Source organism: Panicum virgatum, chromosome 5N, assembly GCF_016808335.1.
Source record: "Panicum virgatum strain AP13 chromosome 5N, P.virgatum_v5, whole genome shotgun sequence".
Classification (NCBI taxonomy): Eukaryota; Viridiplantae; Streptophyta; class Magnoliopsida; order Poales; family Poaceae; genus Panicum; species Panicum virgatum.
Window position 1 is genome coordinate 21,032,018 of NC_053149.1, and position 15,527 is coordinate 21,047,544.

Below are 15,527 nucleotides of genomic sequence, written 5' to 3' on the forward strand. Positions count from 1 at the left end.
CGAAAATGCCATAGACGTAGCTCCACTCCTGCCTCTCGTTCGCCAACGAGAGGCCGTAGAAGATGTTGGCGACGCAGAGAGCAACGGCGGCCCTGCCCACGTTGTGGTGGTACCAGAACGGGTCGAGGTGCTTGAAGAAGCGCGTGAGCGCCACGCCCGCGGGGACCAGCACGCCCCACCCGACGACCGCGAGCACGCCGTGCCGACGCTTCGAGCTCAAGAAGGCGCCGCCGCTGTTGGCGCCCGAGCTGGATGCTGAAGCCGCAGACGTGCGCCCCTCTCCTCCCTCCCCCTCGTCGGCACCGTCACCGCTGTCCTCTCCTGCCTGCTTACCCTTCCCTTCGCCATCGTCTTTGCCGTCACCGTCACCTGCGTATGCGATCCAACCACACGGATTGATCAGTGCCACTCAAGAAACAGATCGGCACGCGAAATCAATCCTTTTTTTAGGAAATAAGAAATCAATCCTTTTTTGATTGAAAGGAAGGCGTGATTGACGAGCGGGATTGGGGTGGGTACCCTGGGCGGGTAGATACCTACTGGGTGAGAAAAAAAACGTCAAAGTGCGGGAAACATTTTAGAAACATGTTTTTTTTCCCTGATCACCTATTAGATTTCAATGTCCATATTCCTTTCAGGTGGGGACAGAGAGAGGGAATGTGAGGAGTGAGTGGAAAATTTTTAGGTGGAGGTGACTTTCAATTGTCTAGGATCATTATAGTATAGATAATCTGTTTGGATTGTTACTTGACCAAACTCGCACGTTTGTATTTATTTGAAGGAAATTTGGATGATTCAGTGTGTTAGGTTGATATGATGCTTTTGCCAGTCGATTCATGCTTCGGTACATATATTCTCAGCTTTTCCAGTCAATTTTATTGCATGCCGTTGTGACTTAGCAGTCACTCTGTCTCTGCGATTAGTAGGTTTTCACGTCAAATTTCAAGCAAATTTGAACGTGCAAAAGCACATACATCTGATTGTTTTATTTTTTTCTTATTCACCCCGAAAAATGGGGTCATTTATTCTTATATAATACTCCCTTCGTTCCAAATTATAAGTCATTTCAAGAATTTTAGAGAGTCAAACTATCACAAAGTTTTACCAAAATTATAGAGAGAAATACAAAAATTTATGACATCAAATAAGTATAGTATAAAAATATAGCTAACAAAGAATCTAATAATACTTTTGGTATCATAAATGTTATTATTTTGTTATATAAATTTAGTTAAATTTGAAAAATTTTGACTCTTCAAAATTCTTGAAATGACTTATAATTAGAATGGAGGGAGTATATCCAGGAAACTACGAGCACTTTGTTATATTGTGATCCAAATTCTGATGGGAGAGTGTTGGAATTTGGGCTTGGCCCATTAAGGCCCATGTGGTGCAAACTTTTAATCCCACATTGCTAGTAGAAGTTGAGGAGACCACGTGACTCTCCTATATATCTAACCCATAGGCTTCACCGGAGAATATCAATCCTATTATTCCTCTTGTAAGCCGCCGCTAGGCGTTGTACACAAACACCCGATATAGTGAAGTTCTTGCTGGCTGGCGCCCGTGGTTTTTACCCTTCGCATTGGAGGGGTTTTCCACGTTAAATCTTCGTGACTTTCTGCGGTTTGATCTTTCTATTTTTCATCGTTTTTGTTCGCCGTCGCTTCTAACAAGTGGTATCAGAGCCGTGATTTCAAGTTTGGGTTTCGTGATGGCGTCGATGAAGTATGATCTACCGATGTTGGACTACAAGACAAGGTTCTCGCTGTGGCAAGTCAAGATGAGAGCTATTCTGGCGCAAACCAATGATCTTGATGAGGCGCTGGAAAAATTCGGGAAGAAAAAGAAGGATGAGTGGACCGATGAGGAGAAGCACAAGGACCGTAAGGCTCTTTCTCTTATTCAGCTTCATCTATCTAATGATATTCTATAAGAAATGCTGCAGGAAAAGACTGCTGCAGAATTGTGGCTAAAACTGGAATCGATCTGCATGTCGAAGGATCTTACCAGTAAATTGCATATGAAGTTGAAGCTGTACATGCTTAAGATGCAGGAGGGTGATTCGGTGATGGGTCACCTATCTGTCTGTCTTCAAGGAGATTGTTGCTGACCTAGGGTCGATGGAGGTTAAGTATGAAGATGAGGACTTAGGTCTTCTTTTATTATGCTCTTTGCCAAGTTCTTATGCAAGTTTCCGTGACACCATACTATTAAGCCGTGATGAACTAACCCTTGCGGAAGTTTGTGAGGCACTCCAGTCTAAGGAGAAGATGAAAGACATGGTGCAGACAGATGGCTCGTCCTCTAGGGGCGACGCTTTGCATGTCAGAGGCAGATCAGAGCAAAGATCCTCAAGTGATAACAACGATCGTGGCAAGAGCAATGACGGTAGAGGCCGCTCCCAGTCCAAAGGTCCCAAGAAGAAATTCTGTAAGTATTGCAAGAAGAAATCTCATATGATTGAGGATTGCTGGAAATTGCAGAATAAGGAGAAGAAGAAAAATAAATCTGATGGTAAGGCTAGTGTTGCTTCTGTTGGTGAAAACTCTGAGTCAGATTGTTTGGTTGTCTTTGCTGGTTGTGTTGCTGGTCATGATGAGTGGATTCTTGATTCTGCATGTTCTTTTCATATCTGCACTAATAGAGATTGGTTCAGTTCCTATGAGTCTTTGCAGAACGGTGATTTTGTGCGCATGGGAGATGATAACCCGTGTGAGATTATTGGCATTGGCTCTGTTCAGATCAAGACCCATGATGGCATGATTCGCATACTGAAGAATGTAAGGCACATACCAGGGATGAAAAGAAATCTGATCTCGTTGAGCACACTTGATAAAGAAGGACTCAAATACACCGGTTCAGGTGGAGTTGTGAAGGTATCTAAAGGTTCTCTTGTATGTTTGCTGGGTGATCTCAATCCTTCAAATTTATATGTTCTCAGAGGTTGTACTTTGCATGGTTCTGTTTCTGCTGCTAATGTTGCTAATGCTGAACCTAGTAAGACTGACCTTTGGCATATGCGTCTTGGACACATGAGTGAACTCGGTATGGCAGAATTGATGAAGAGAAACCTGCTGGATGGCTGCATTCTGAGTGGCAAGAAGTTCTGTGAGCATTGTGTATTTGGTAAGCATAAGAGGGTCAAATTCAATACCTCTGTTCATACCACAAAAGGTACACTTGATTATGTTCATGCTGATTTGTGGGGTCCTTCACGTAAGCATTCATATGGTGGTGCTCGTTATATGCTTACCATTATTGATGATTACTCTAGAAGAGTCTGACCTTATTTTCTGAAAAGCAAAGATGATACTTTTGCTGCTTTTATAGAATGGAAAGTTATGATAGAAAGGCAAACTGAGAAGAAGGTCAAGGTGCTTCGAACTGATAATGGTGGAGAGTTCTGTTCGGATGCTTTTGATGATTATTGCAGAAAAGAAGGCATTGTTAGGCATCACACCATACCATACACTCCTCAGCAGAATGGTGTGGCCGAGCGTATGAACAGGACTATCATCTCGAAGGCTCGTTGCATGCTGTCCAATGCCCATATGAACAAGCGTTTTTGGGCTGAGGCTGCTAATATAGCATGTTATTTGATCAACAGATCGCCTTCTATTCCACTCAACAAGAAGACTCCTATTGAGGTATGGTCTGGTACACCTGCAGATTATTCACACTTGAGAGTTTTTGGCTGCACTGCTTATGCTCATGTTGATAATGGAAAATTAGAGCCTAGAGCTATTAAATGTCTGCTTCTTGGTTATGGTTCGGGAGTCAAAGGATATAAATTGTGGAATCCTGAAACTAGAAAGACTTTTATGAGCAGAAGTGTTGTTTTCAATGAATCTGTGATGTTTACTGACAGTTTGTCCACAGATGATGCTTTAGTTGAGAAATTGCAGTCACAAGTTAGTGTGCAGGTGGAGCTTATGGATGACCAGGAAAATGAAGTTGTTGGTAATGATGTTTCAGATAGTGTTCCTGATACTGTTCAGCACTCACCTCCAGTTTCACAGTCTGATTTGCAACATGAGGAGGATGTAGATTTACCTATTGCTCTTCGCAGACCAAAGAGGAGTTGTGGACCTCCAAACCGTTTAATTGAGGAGTGTAATCTGACTTATTATGCTTTGAGTTGTGCTGAACAGGTGGAGGATGCTAGTGAGCCAGCAACATATTCTGAAGCCATTGATTCAGTTGATAAGGAGAAGTGGATCTCAGCTATGCATGAGGAGATGCAGTCTCTTGAGAAGAATGGCACATGGGAGATTGTAAGCTTGCCTGAGAAAAAGAAGACTGTTCGCTGCAAATGGGTCTTCAAGAGAAAGGAGGGCTTGTCTTCTAGTGAGCCTCCAAGATTTAAGGCAAGGTTAGTTGCAAAAGGTTTCAGTCAGATTCCTGGTGTTGACTATAATGATGTGTTCTCTCCAGTTGTGAAGCATAGCTCAATTCGGACTTTGTTTAGTATTGTTGCTATGCATGATCTTGAGCTTGAGCAGTTAGATGTGAAGACTGCATTTTTACATGGAGAGCTTGAGGAGGAAATTTACATGGATCAGCCAGAAGGATTCATAGTGCCAAGCAAAGAGAATTATGTTTGCAAATTAAAGAAATCCTTGTATGGTTTGAAACAGTCTCCTCGTCAGTGGTATAAGAGATTTGATTCATTTATGTTGTTACATGGTTTTAAAAGATCTGAATATGATAGCTGTGTTTACATTAAGATTGTTGAGGAATCACCTATATACTTGCTGTTATATGTTGATGACATGCTTATTGCTGCCAAGAGCAGAAAAGAAATCACTACAGTAAAGAAATTGTTGAGTAGTGAATTTGATATGAAGGATCTTAGTGTTGCTAAGAAAATTCTAGGTATGGAGATTACTAGAGACAGAAAATCTGGTTTATTATTTCTTAGTCAGCATAATTACATTAACAAGGTTCTTCAGCGTTTCAATATGCATGATTCAAAGCCAGTTAGTACTCCTATTGCACCTCACTTTAAATTGTCAGCTGCTCAGTGCCCTAGTTCTGAGGAGGATGTTGAATACATGTCAAAAGTCCCATATTCTAGTGCTGTTGGTTCTTTGATGTATGCCATGGTTTGCTCTCGCCCAGATTTATCATATGCTATGAGTTTGGTTAGCAGATACATGTCTAATCCTGGTAAAGAACACTGGAAGGCAGTTCAGTGGATTTTCAGGTACCTCAGAGGAACAGCAGATTCTTGTTTGAAGTTTGGGAGAACTGATCAGGGACTCATTGGTTATGTGGATTCAGATTATGCTGCTGATTTAGATAGGCGCAGGTCACTCACAGGTTATGTGTTCACTGTTAGCAGTTGTGCTGTGAGTTGGAAGGCTACTTTGCAGCCTGTTGTTGCTATGTCTACCACAGAAGCAGAATATATGACTATTGCTGAAGCGTGCAAGGAGGCAGTTTGGCTGAAAGGTTTGTTTACTGAGCTGTGTGGAGTTGGTTCTTGCATTGATCTATTCTGTGACAGTCAAAGTGCTATTTGCCTCACTAAAGATCAGATGTTTCATGAAAGGACAAAGCATATTGATGTCAAGTACCATTATGTTCGTGATGTTATTTCACAAGGTAAATTGAAGGTATGCAAGATCAGTACTCATGATAATCCAGCTGATATGATGACTAAACCAGTTCCTGTAGCTAAGTTTGAGCTTTGCTCAAGCTTAGTTGGTTTGACAGTTTAGCCCAAGAGACTATTTGGCGCCAGAAGTTCTGTTCTTTGTTGTGTTCAGGTGATGATTTTTGATATGCTACAAGAAGGAATTTGTCTCAAGGTGGAGTATGTTATATTGTGATCCAAATTCTGATGGGAGAGTGTTGGAATTTGGGCTTGGCCCATTAAGGCCCATGTGGTGCAAACTTTTAATCCCACATTGCTAGTAGAAGTTGAGGAGACCACGTGACTCTCCTATATATCTAACCCATAGGCTTCACCGGAGAATATCAATCCTATTATTCCTCTTGTAAGCCGCCGCTAGGCGTTGTACACAAACACCCGATATAGTGAAGTTCTTGCTGGCTGGCGCCCGTGGTTTTTACCCTTCGCATTGGAAGGGTTTTCCACGTTAAATCTTCGTGACTTTCTGCGGTTTGATCTTTCTATTTTTCATCGTTTTTGTTCGCCGTCGCTTCTAACACACTTGACTCGAGCTTAGATGGGCGTGTTCCAAAAACAACCTAGTAGTTATGCACTTAAGCATGCCTTCTATATTAGTTATTTGTTTACATAAATATTTGTAAAAGACAAATTGTTAAACGAATCGAAAAAATTTAATGATCACAAATATTCGTTTATCCAGACTCAACAGTGCGCGTGGGCCTGTGCAAACATAAAAAACAGCCCAAAGCAAAGCCATACCTCCATTGATAAGATTATGTGCACCTATAATTCTACCCAGAGTAAAGTGCGTCACCGGTCCCTAAACTTGTTCGACTGTGTCATTCTGGTCCCTAAACTCATAAATCGTTCGTTTAGGTCCTCAAATTTGTTTGGCTGTGTTATTCCGGTCCCTAAACTTATAAACCATCTGTTTAGATTCTCAAACTTGTCCAGTCATATCATTTCAGTCTCTAAATTTAATTTTGAGTCTCATCTAAGTCCAAACCGGATGATATAAAACCTTTATATTAAAAAATAATTTATAACTTTTTCATATGAACTCGAATGAAGACAAACTTTATACCAAAATTGTATGTCTCGACGCGATCTACAATTTTGATGTTGAAAAGTTTTTGAATTAAAATTATTTAGAGTCCCAAAATTTAATTTAACTTTTAAATTTCAAAATATATAAACTTACAATAATATTTTGAAACCCTAAACAGTTTTAATTCAAAAATATTTTCAACTACAAAATTATAGATTACGTCGAGGGCTACCATTATGATATAAAGTTTATCTTCATTAAAATTCATATGAAAAAATTATTAATTACTTTTTAATACATAGATTTTAGATTGTCTTGTTTTGATCCATATGAGACTCAAAATCAAGTTTTAGGGATCAGAATGATATGATTGAATAAATTTGAGGACGTAAACGTTCGATTTTCTAGTTTAAAGACCAGGATGACACAGTGGAAGAAGTTTGTGGACCGAGATGACACAGATGGATAAGTTTGAGGATGTGAATGGTTGATTTTTGAGTTTAGGGACTGGAATGACACAACGACACAAGTTTAGAAACCGATGATGGACTTTACTCATTCTACGCATGTTGTATAATCCTCGGAGGCAAACGTCATACGAGACTTTGCTTACTCACATAAGAGTAAACACAAACATTTGAAAATGACAAAGATATAAATTCTTCTTTTAGGAGTAGTTCGATGCAAATGGATGATCCTTAGGTGCATCTCCAATCCTACGAAGCAGTTCAAATATTTGAACTAAAAAAGTTGAAGATATACCTAAGGATCATGGGTCACCCATTTGCACCTCTAAGTACTCGTTAGACTAGAATTTAAGTATGTGATACTCAAATCGTGTTTCCGTGTACAAGATATTTATTTATTTCTATTAAATCAAACCTATCCAGTTCGATGAGGATACAATGCGCGAGTGGGGCTAGACGTGACAGCAGCGCGTGGGCTGCGACTCGGGACCAGCTACCTGACGGCTGGCGTGGCTGTGGTGGCGGCAGGACAGCGAGGCACACGGGAGACGCGCGTCCCTTGGCAGCGAACTCTTTGGCTGATTGTCCTCGTCTTCCTTCCACCACCCGTACATGTACAGTGCTACTCTGTTTACTAGATTTGTTGCATGTTAGATGTATGTTTCAAAAGAAATGTTACAAATATTTTATATTGCAATGTTGTATATATTTTATACACATATTGGAAGTGTTTCATCTGAATATTACATTTTTAATGAGAGATTTGAATGTTCTATCCAACATAAAACAGATGTTGGGACGGATTTTTCTCAACATCCCTAAACGGCGAGCAGTTAGGCCTTCTGCCGGTGCCAATCTCGGAGAGGTCACAGGCCTCAAGTCCGATCGCACCACCAATTCGGTTCGGACTCGATCACTCGAGCGGATCGGAGCCTCACGTCTTGCTGAGACACAAGACAAACCATCGAAAGCCTTCCTCCAGCGACGATGACGAAGGACAAGTACGACACCGACGTCGTCATGGACGACGGAACGGTGATCCGGACCACCGTCACGTCCTCGGGTGACGCCGTCGAGGCCTCCTCCCGCGAGGTCGTCGGCATGCAAGGCCAGCACCTCATCGCCGACATCGATACGGAGTGGCACGTCGTGGGCCCGGAGGACGAGCGGCGCAAGAACAAGATGGCCGTCCTGCAGCTCTGCGTGGGCCACCGCGGCCTCGTCTTCCAGATCTTCCACGCTGACAGCGTCCCGGCCGCTCGGAGGGACTTCCTCGCCTGCCCCGACCACCGTACCGCTTTCTCGGCGTGGCCGTCGACGGCGACGTCAGGCGCCTGGCCGAGGACTGCGGCCTTGCCGTCACCAACGCGGTGGAGCTGAGGCGCGTCGCGGTGGAGGTGCTCGCCCGGCACGTGCTCCGGGACGCCGGGCTCAAGGCCCTCACGCACGAGGTCATGGGCGTGCACATCGACAAGCTCAGGCGGCTGACGATGAGCAAGTGGGAGGAGCACCGCCTGTTGGCGGAGCAGGTCTGGTACGCGTGCATTGATGCGTTCGTGTCCTACGAGATCGGCCGGCTACTGCTCACCGGCCAGTGCGCCGAAGGCGCAAGCGGAGGAGCGACGAAGATCTCGTCGCCGTTTGTTGCCTCAGCGGCGGCGGTTCCAGTGGCTTCGAGATTTGGAGATGCATTTTTCTCGCGTCAATCAAGCAATCCCTCTTGTTTCGCTAATTTTTTTTGACTAGTTGTTTCGCTAGTTTTAGGTTGAGCCATTATAGGGTTGATTATAGCGTTGCAACACAAGAATTGTTTCACAGACAGTCTAACCATTCGTACCACTTGATGTACTTTATGCGCTTCACTACTACAGAAACGATTTAAATAATATTTTTTTCCAAAAACAGACTAAAATGTTACCCATTTCTCCGAAGTGAGCGTTGCACTTTAGCATATGCCATGCCCTTAAAAATGATATTTTTAGAGGTGGGTCATCCCCCACCCGCCAAAATGGCACACATTTTTAGGGATGAGTGGGGTGACCCGACCCTAAAAATACTATTTTCAGGCCCATAAAATGACCATTTAAAACTAGACCACTTTTCTTCCTCCTCGCGAGAGCCTATTGCTTGCTTGGGAGATATGCTGCTCGAGAATCCAAAAAATTTAAAAAAGGAAGGAAGGTTTTAAACTTGATTTCCTTCAAGTTGGGAGCTGTAGAAAGAAAGTTGATGCTAATTCCATGCCAGCAGCAGTAGAAAGTAAGTTGATGCTAATTTAATGCTATTTCTAAGCTCTTTAGTTAGTTTTAAGGCTCAAATGGAGCTCTCTTTGCCTCTAGCCAAGTTATCCGATTTTTTGACGCAAAATACATGCACGTGCAATAGCCGGGATTCGAACCCACGACCTCTTGCCTCACGCGTAGCTCCCTTACCATCTGACCTACACAACAATTGTTATTGAGAAAGAGATATTGTCATTTTCAAATAACAAAGGCTAGATATAGGTACTGGTGATAAAACCACCCGGTACTAAAGGATTAGTGCCGGGTAATAATAGCACCCGGTGCCTATGTCTAGCATTTGGTTCCGGGTGGTGCTGATCTCCTTAGGTTCCCATCCATCCCAAAAGTACCAGCATGAAGAAGACCCGGTACCAATGGGTCTTGTTCATGCTCGTACTTTTGGGGTGGACCTTTGGATTGTTTTCTGTTGGTACACGTTCCAAGGTGAAATGTGAAATACTCTAGAAACTAGTTATTTGTATGATTAGATAAGTATGAGAAAAATTCTAGAGTTACATATTTTGCAGAAAGTGTGTAGAAAATGGACACATGGCAAAACCATATGAGCCATGAGGTCTTATAGATAGGGGTGCTCTCCTCCCTCTTGATATACCATGGCATAAGAGATCTCAAGTAGGATATGTCATGATAGGGTAGCCACATAAAAAGTATAAAAGTCTTGTGTTGTATTAGGTTATAGTGAATAAATAGTTGTGTCCCCCATATAGAGATGGTACAGGTGTCTAGGTGAAGGTTTTCTTGGTGTAGTGTGGGTATATGGTCCACAAAAGAACTGGTATCAAACTACTTTAGTACCATAAAAAAGTGTTTAAATGCTCCACTATGAATACATTTTTCTTTTCAGGAAGGTGTGATATAGGCAAGCAGGCTACCAAATTTGAATATAGATGTCATGTAGTTGTAGTCTAGCAACATATAATTTTTAATTTATATATTGGCAATAATGAGTACAGTTCAACAATTGCTAAGATTTGAAATTTGTGATCATTGAAATGCGCTCTACAAAGGTGAACTACTTAAAAACTAGTTAGATATGTAATAAGGTAGTTCAGGTTGCGCACTCAAAAGGATGATGAGTGATTCTGCCCTACAGCCTCTCGAGCTCCTTTTCGGACAAAGTAGCATATGTTGGGTAATATGCAACATCCATAGGTAAATTCTCTTATTCAGGATCAACGGTCACATTACACTAATTAATCACATAGGCCAATGTTAATGGACAAAGAGGCTATTGTAGAGGACAACAACAACATCGAAAAGAAAAGTAATACAACACATTGTGTCAACGAATAAAAAGGGAGAAAGACTCAATCTCTAGATTAATTATCAATTGGATGATGACATCAGGGGTAGAGGATTTAGCTGAAATACCATTTGAGAATTGAACGTGAAGTAGAAATGGTAAAACAAAAACTTAAACATCCAAGGTCAAGAGAAAATGCATAGCAGTGCAGTAGTACCTTGGTTTCCAAGGTGAGTCGGGTGCCTGATATGATCCAGCAAATTCCGGTCGACATCCTGCAGAGAGGTCACGGCTAGCATGACATCCTGGATGGAGCGCATCACACAGAGTCGGAGCTCTCGCCTGGTGACTTTATTGGTGTTTAGCCGCCAAACTTGCTCAGGGATACCCTTAGCAGTAGGATTGTAGGCAAGGGATCGACTAGGTTTGGAATCCGATGGTGCAAGGAACACAAGGATTTAGATAGGTTTGGGCCGCAAAGTGCGTAATACCCTACGTCCTGTGTGGTTGCTTGTATTGCCTTAGAGGTTGTATATTTCGAGGGGGTCCCTGCCCGCCCTTATATACACTGGGGGACAGGGTTACATGGAAAGTCCTAACTGAGTACTGTTGGAGTCCTACAACAACCCGATTGGGTAGTTTCCTTGTACAACAGCTAGTCCTACGCCTATTCAGGTAGTTACAAAAGAGGTAAGGTACATCCATGTGCTTTCCCTAACTCTAGAATATTCTATGCCCATAAGCAGTCCCGCTGCCCCGGGTCTGACAAGCCCCCGAGCTCTTCGTAGCCGAGTCTTGCAGGAGTCGAGTACTTCTGAAGACGTCTTCGAGTGCTTCAAGTGTTTTGAACATCCCTTCGAGTAGTCTTCCAAGTACTTCTGTTTGCTTTGAGGCTGTGAGGTGCTCAAACCTTGAAATCTTGATCATATATGGTGCACGAAGTACTCGCGCTCCATATGGAGTAGCCTCTGAGCTCAAATCTTGATCAGACCTGGAATATGCTGCTGGGTGAGGCGACAACTCTCTAGATCACTCGGCACTTCTATGATGCCTTCGCTAGCTCCCAGGCTCGGGGGCCGGGCACCGACAACTACTCGATGTGGCTTCTACACTTCTCCTAGCTCGCAAGCTCGGGGGCTGGACGCCGCAAAACTACTCGATACTGTTGCATGTGAACGCTGGAGGCGAGAAAAATTCTACACCGTGTGCCATGATTTTTGATCCTTAATTCCAAATCTTGGAATTTGGATTCAAGGCTCGGGGGCTGCGGGACACATGTCATCGATGGCATATTTTTCAAATTCTTGGAAGATAAAGATCAGAAGATTGAAGACTGATTTGACCCTCAGCCTGATTCTGCGATTCAACCTAAGGCCCGAGGGCTACTCAATATGGAGCACGAGTACATCGCGGACCATATAGAAAAGAAGATTTCGAGGCATTGAGCACCTCACAGCCTCGAAGCAACCAGAAGTGCTTGGAAGACTACTCGAAGCACTCGATTGAGGACTCAGGAGCACTCAATGAGATGTTCAGAGCACTCGAAGCACTCGAAGACGCCTTCAGAAGTACTCGATGCCTGCAGGACTCGGCTACGAAGAGCTCGGGGGCTTGTCAGACCCAGGGTAGCGGGACTACTCACAGACATAGAATATTTTAGAGAAAGATATAGCACATGGTTGTACCTTAACTCTTTTGTAACTACCCGAATAGGCGTAGGACTGGCTGTTGTACAAGGAAACTACCCAATCGGGTAGTTGTAGGACTCCAACAGTACTCGGCTAGGACTTTCCATTTAACCCTGTCCCCCAGAGTATATAAGGGCGGGCAGGACCCCCTCGAAATATAAAACCTCTAAGGAAATACAAGCAATCACACAGGACGTAGGGTATTACGCACCTCGCGGCCCAAACCTGTCTAAATCCTTGTGTTCCTTGCACCATTGAATTCTAGAGCTAGTCGATCCTTTGCCTACAATCCTACTGCTAAGGGTATCCCTAAGCAGGCTTGGCAGCTAAACAACGACAGCTGGCGCGCCAGGTAGGGGTTCGGCGAGTCCATCGACGAATTCGATGGCATCTTTCATCTTCAACAGCGCCGTGCTCGGCGAGGGCACAATGCTCGTCTTTGGCTCCTGGATCTCCATCATCAACGGCCATGGCGGTTTCAATGACCACCTAGCCAACCCCGGAGATCTGGAAATGTCAGCTCCTAGTTCCCGCCACGAAATCAAGAAATTCGTCGATAATCTTGGCGAAATTGAAATTTTGGATCTCTTCGGAAATCTTCAGTTAAGCGCTGACTCACGGCAGTTTCGTCAGCAAGAGACGAAAGACGTGTGCGCAGGTTCTCCATGATGAGCCACTTTGCTGACTATCGCTTGATGGCATCTGCCCGAAGAGCTCCGTCGCACCCTGTACACTGATCTCCGCGTGGCTGGTTGTTCGGATACGAAAATAAAGGAGTGCGACTCTGGTGGCCAAGTAGGAGTTGACTTCCGTTAGATTCCCATTGTGCTACTGGAGCCCAGGTCGACCACGTTCACCAGATTGAATAAAATAAAGAAGCTCTCTCATATCATCAGAGTATGCGTGCAAATATGTGAGCATGCAGCATTCAGATTCAAAGTGTTTGTTTTCTATGAAGCTGCTCTCCGCCCAACCAAGTAGGATTATGACTCCAAGTCGCATAAGATGGTTTCATTACCTCAGATGATCGGACTTGACATGCCAGCGATTACCTTGGCTACCTCGGCTACTTCGACCACTCAGCCACGTCGACAACCTCCATCAACTACTTCAACTACTCGGTGGCGCATCGACGATTACATTTAGTACGGCCAGTGTTTCCTAGTCACTGACTAGTACTACATGTGCCTACTGATGGCGCTTTGCGCCCAAACTTTCAGTACGACCATTGTTTACTAGTCATCGACTAGTACTACGTGTGCCTACTGATGGCGCGTTGCGCCCAAACTTTCAGTACGGCCAGTGTTTACTATTCATCGACTGGTACTACGTGTGCCTATTGACGGCGCGTTGCGCCCAAACTTTTAGTACGGTTAGTGTTTACTAGCCATCAACTAGTACTACGTGTGCCTACTGACGGTGTGTTGCGCCCAAACTTTTGGTACGGTCAGTCATTACTAGTCATTAACTAGTACTACGTGTGCCTACTGACGGCGTGTTGTGCCCAAACTTTCAGTACGGCCAGTGTTTACTAGTCATCGACTAGTACCACGTGTGCTGACTGATTGCGCATTGCGCCCAAACTTTCAGTACGGCCGGTGTGTACTAGTCATCGACTAGTACTACGTGTCCCTACTGACGGCGTATTGCGCTCAAACTTTCAGTACAGCCAGTGTTTACTAGTTATCAACTAGTACTATGTGTGCCTACTGATGGCGCATTGCGCCCAAATTTTCAGTATGGCCAGTGTTTACTAGTCATTGACTAGTACTATGTGTGCCTACTGACGGCGCATTGCGCCCAAACTTTCAGTTCGGCCAGTGTTTACTAGTTATCGACTAGTACTACGTGTACTTACTGACGGCGCATTGCGCCCAAACTTTCAAAACGGTCAGTGTTTACTAGTCATCAACTAGTACTACGTGTGCCTACTAACGGCCCATTCCGCCCAAACTTTTAGTACGGCTAGTGTTTACTAGTGATCAACTAGTACTACGTGTGCCTACTGACGGCGTGTTGCGCCCAAACTTTCAGTACGGCCTGTGTTTACTAGTCATCGACTAGTACTACATGTGCCTACTGACGGTGCGTTGTGCCTAAATTTTCAGTACGGCCAGGGTTTACTACTCATCGACTAGTACTATGTGTGCCTACTGACGGTGCATTGCGCCTAAACTTTCAGTACGGCATGTGTTTACTAGTCATCGACTAGTACTCTGTGTGCCTACTGACGGCGCGTCGCGCCTAAATTTTCAGTACAGCCAGTGTTTTCTAGTCATCGACTAGTACTACATGTGTCTACTGACGGTGCGTTGCGCCCAAACTTTCAGTACGTCCTGTGTTTACTAGTCATCGATTAGTACTACGTGTGCCTACAAACGGCGTGTTGCGCCCAAATATTCAGTTCGGCCTGTGTTTACTAGTTATCGACTAGTACTCTGTGTGCCTACTGACGGCGCATTGCGCCTAAATTTTCATTACGGCCAGTGTTTACTAGCCATCGACTAGTACTACGTGTGCCTATTGACGGTGCGTTACCCCAAACTTTCAGTATGGCCTGTGTTTACTAGTCATCGACTAGTACTACGTGTGCCTACTGACGGCGCATTGCGCCCAAACTTTCAGTACGGCCGGTGTTTACTAGTTATCAACTAGTACAACGTGTCCCTACTGATGGCGCATTGCGCCCAAACTTTCAGTACGACCAGTGTTTACTAGTCATCAACTAGTACTACGTGTGCCTACTAACGGTATGTTGTGCCCAAATTTTCAGTACGGTTAATATTTACTAGTCATCAACTAGTACTACGTGTGCCTGCTGACGGCGCATTGAGCCCAAACTTTCAGTACGGCTGGTGTTTACTAGTCATCGACTAGTACTATATGTGCCTACTGACGACGCATTGTGCCCAAAATTTCAGTACGGCCAGTGTTTACTAGTCATCAACCGTTACTACATGTGCCTACTGACGGCGCGTTGCGCCCAAACTTTCAGTACGGCTAGTGTTTACTAGTCATCAACTAGTACAAAGGGTGCCTACTGATGGCGTGTTGCGCCCAAACTTTCAGTACGGCCAGTGTTTACTAGTCATCGACTAGTACTAAGTGTGCCTACTGACGTTGCATTGTGCCAAAAT

At 44.1% G+C, this 15,527-nt stretch overlaps 1 pseudogene; it reads left to right on the top strand.

Moving 5' to 3' along the window:
• The first annotated feature begins 8,143 nt into the window (after window positions 1-8,143).
• Window positions 8,144-10,313, top strand: LOC120674662 (annotated as a pseudogene).
• The last annotated feature ends 5,214 nt before the right edge of the window (window positions 10,314-15,527 follow it).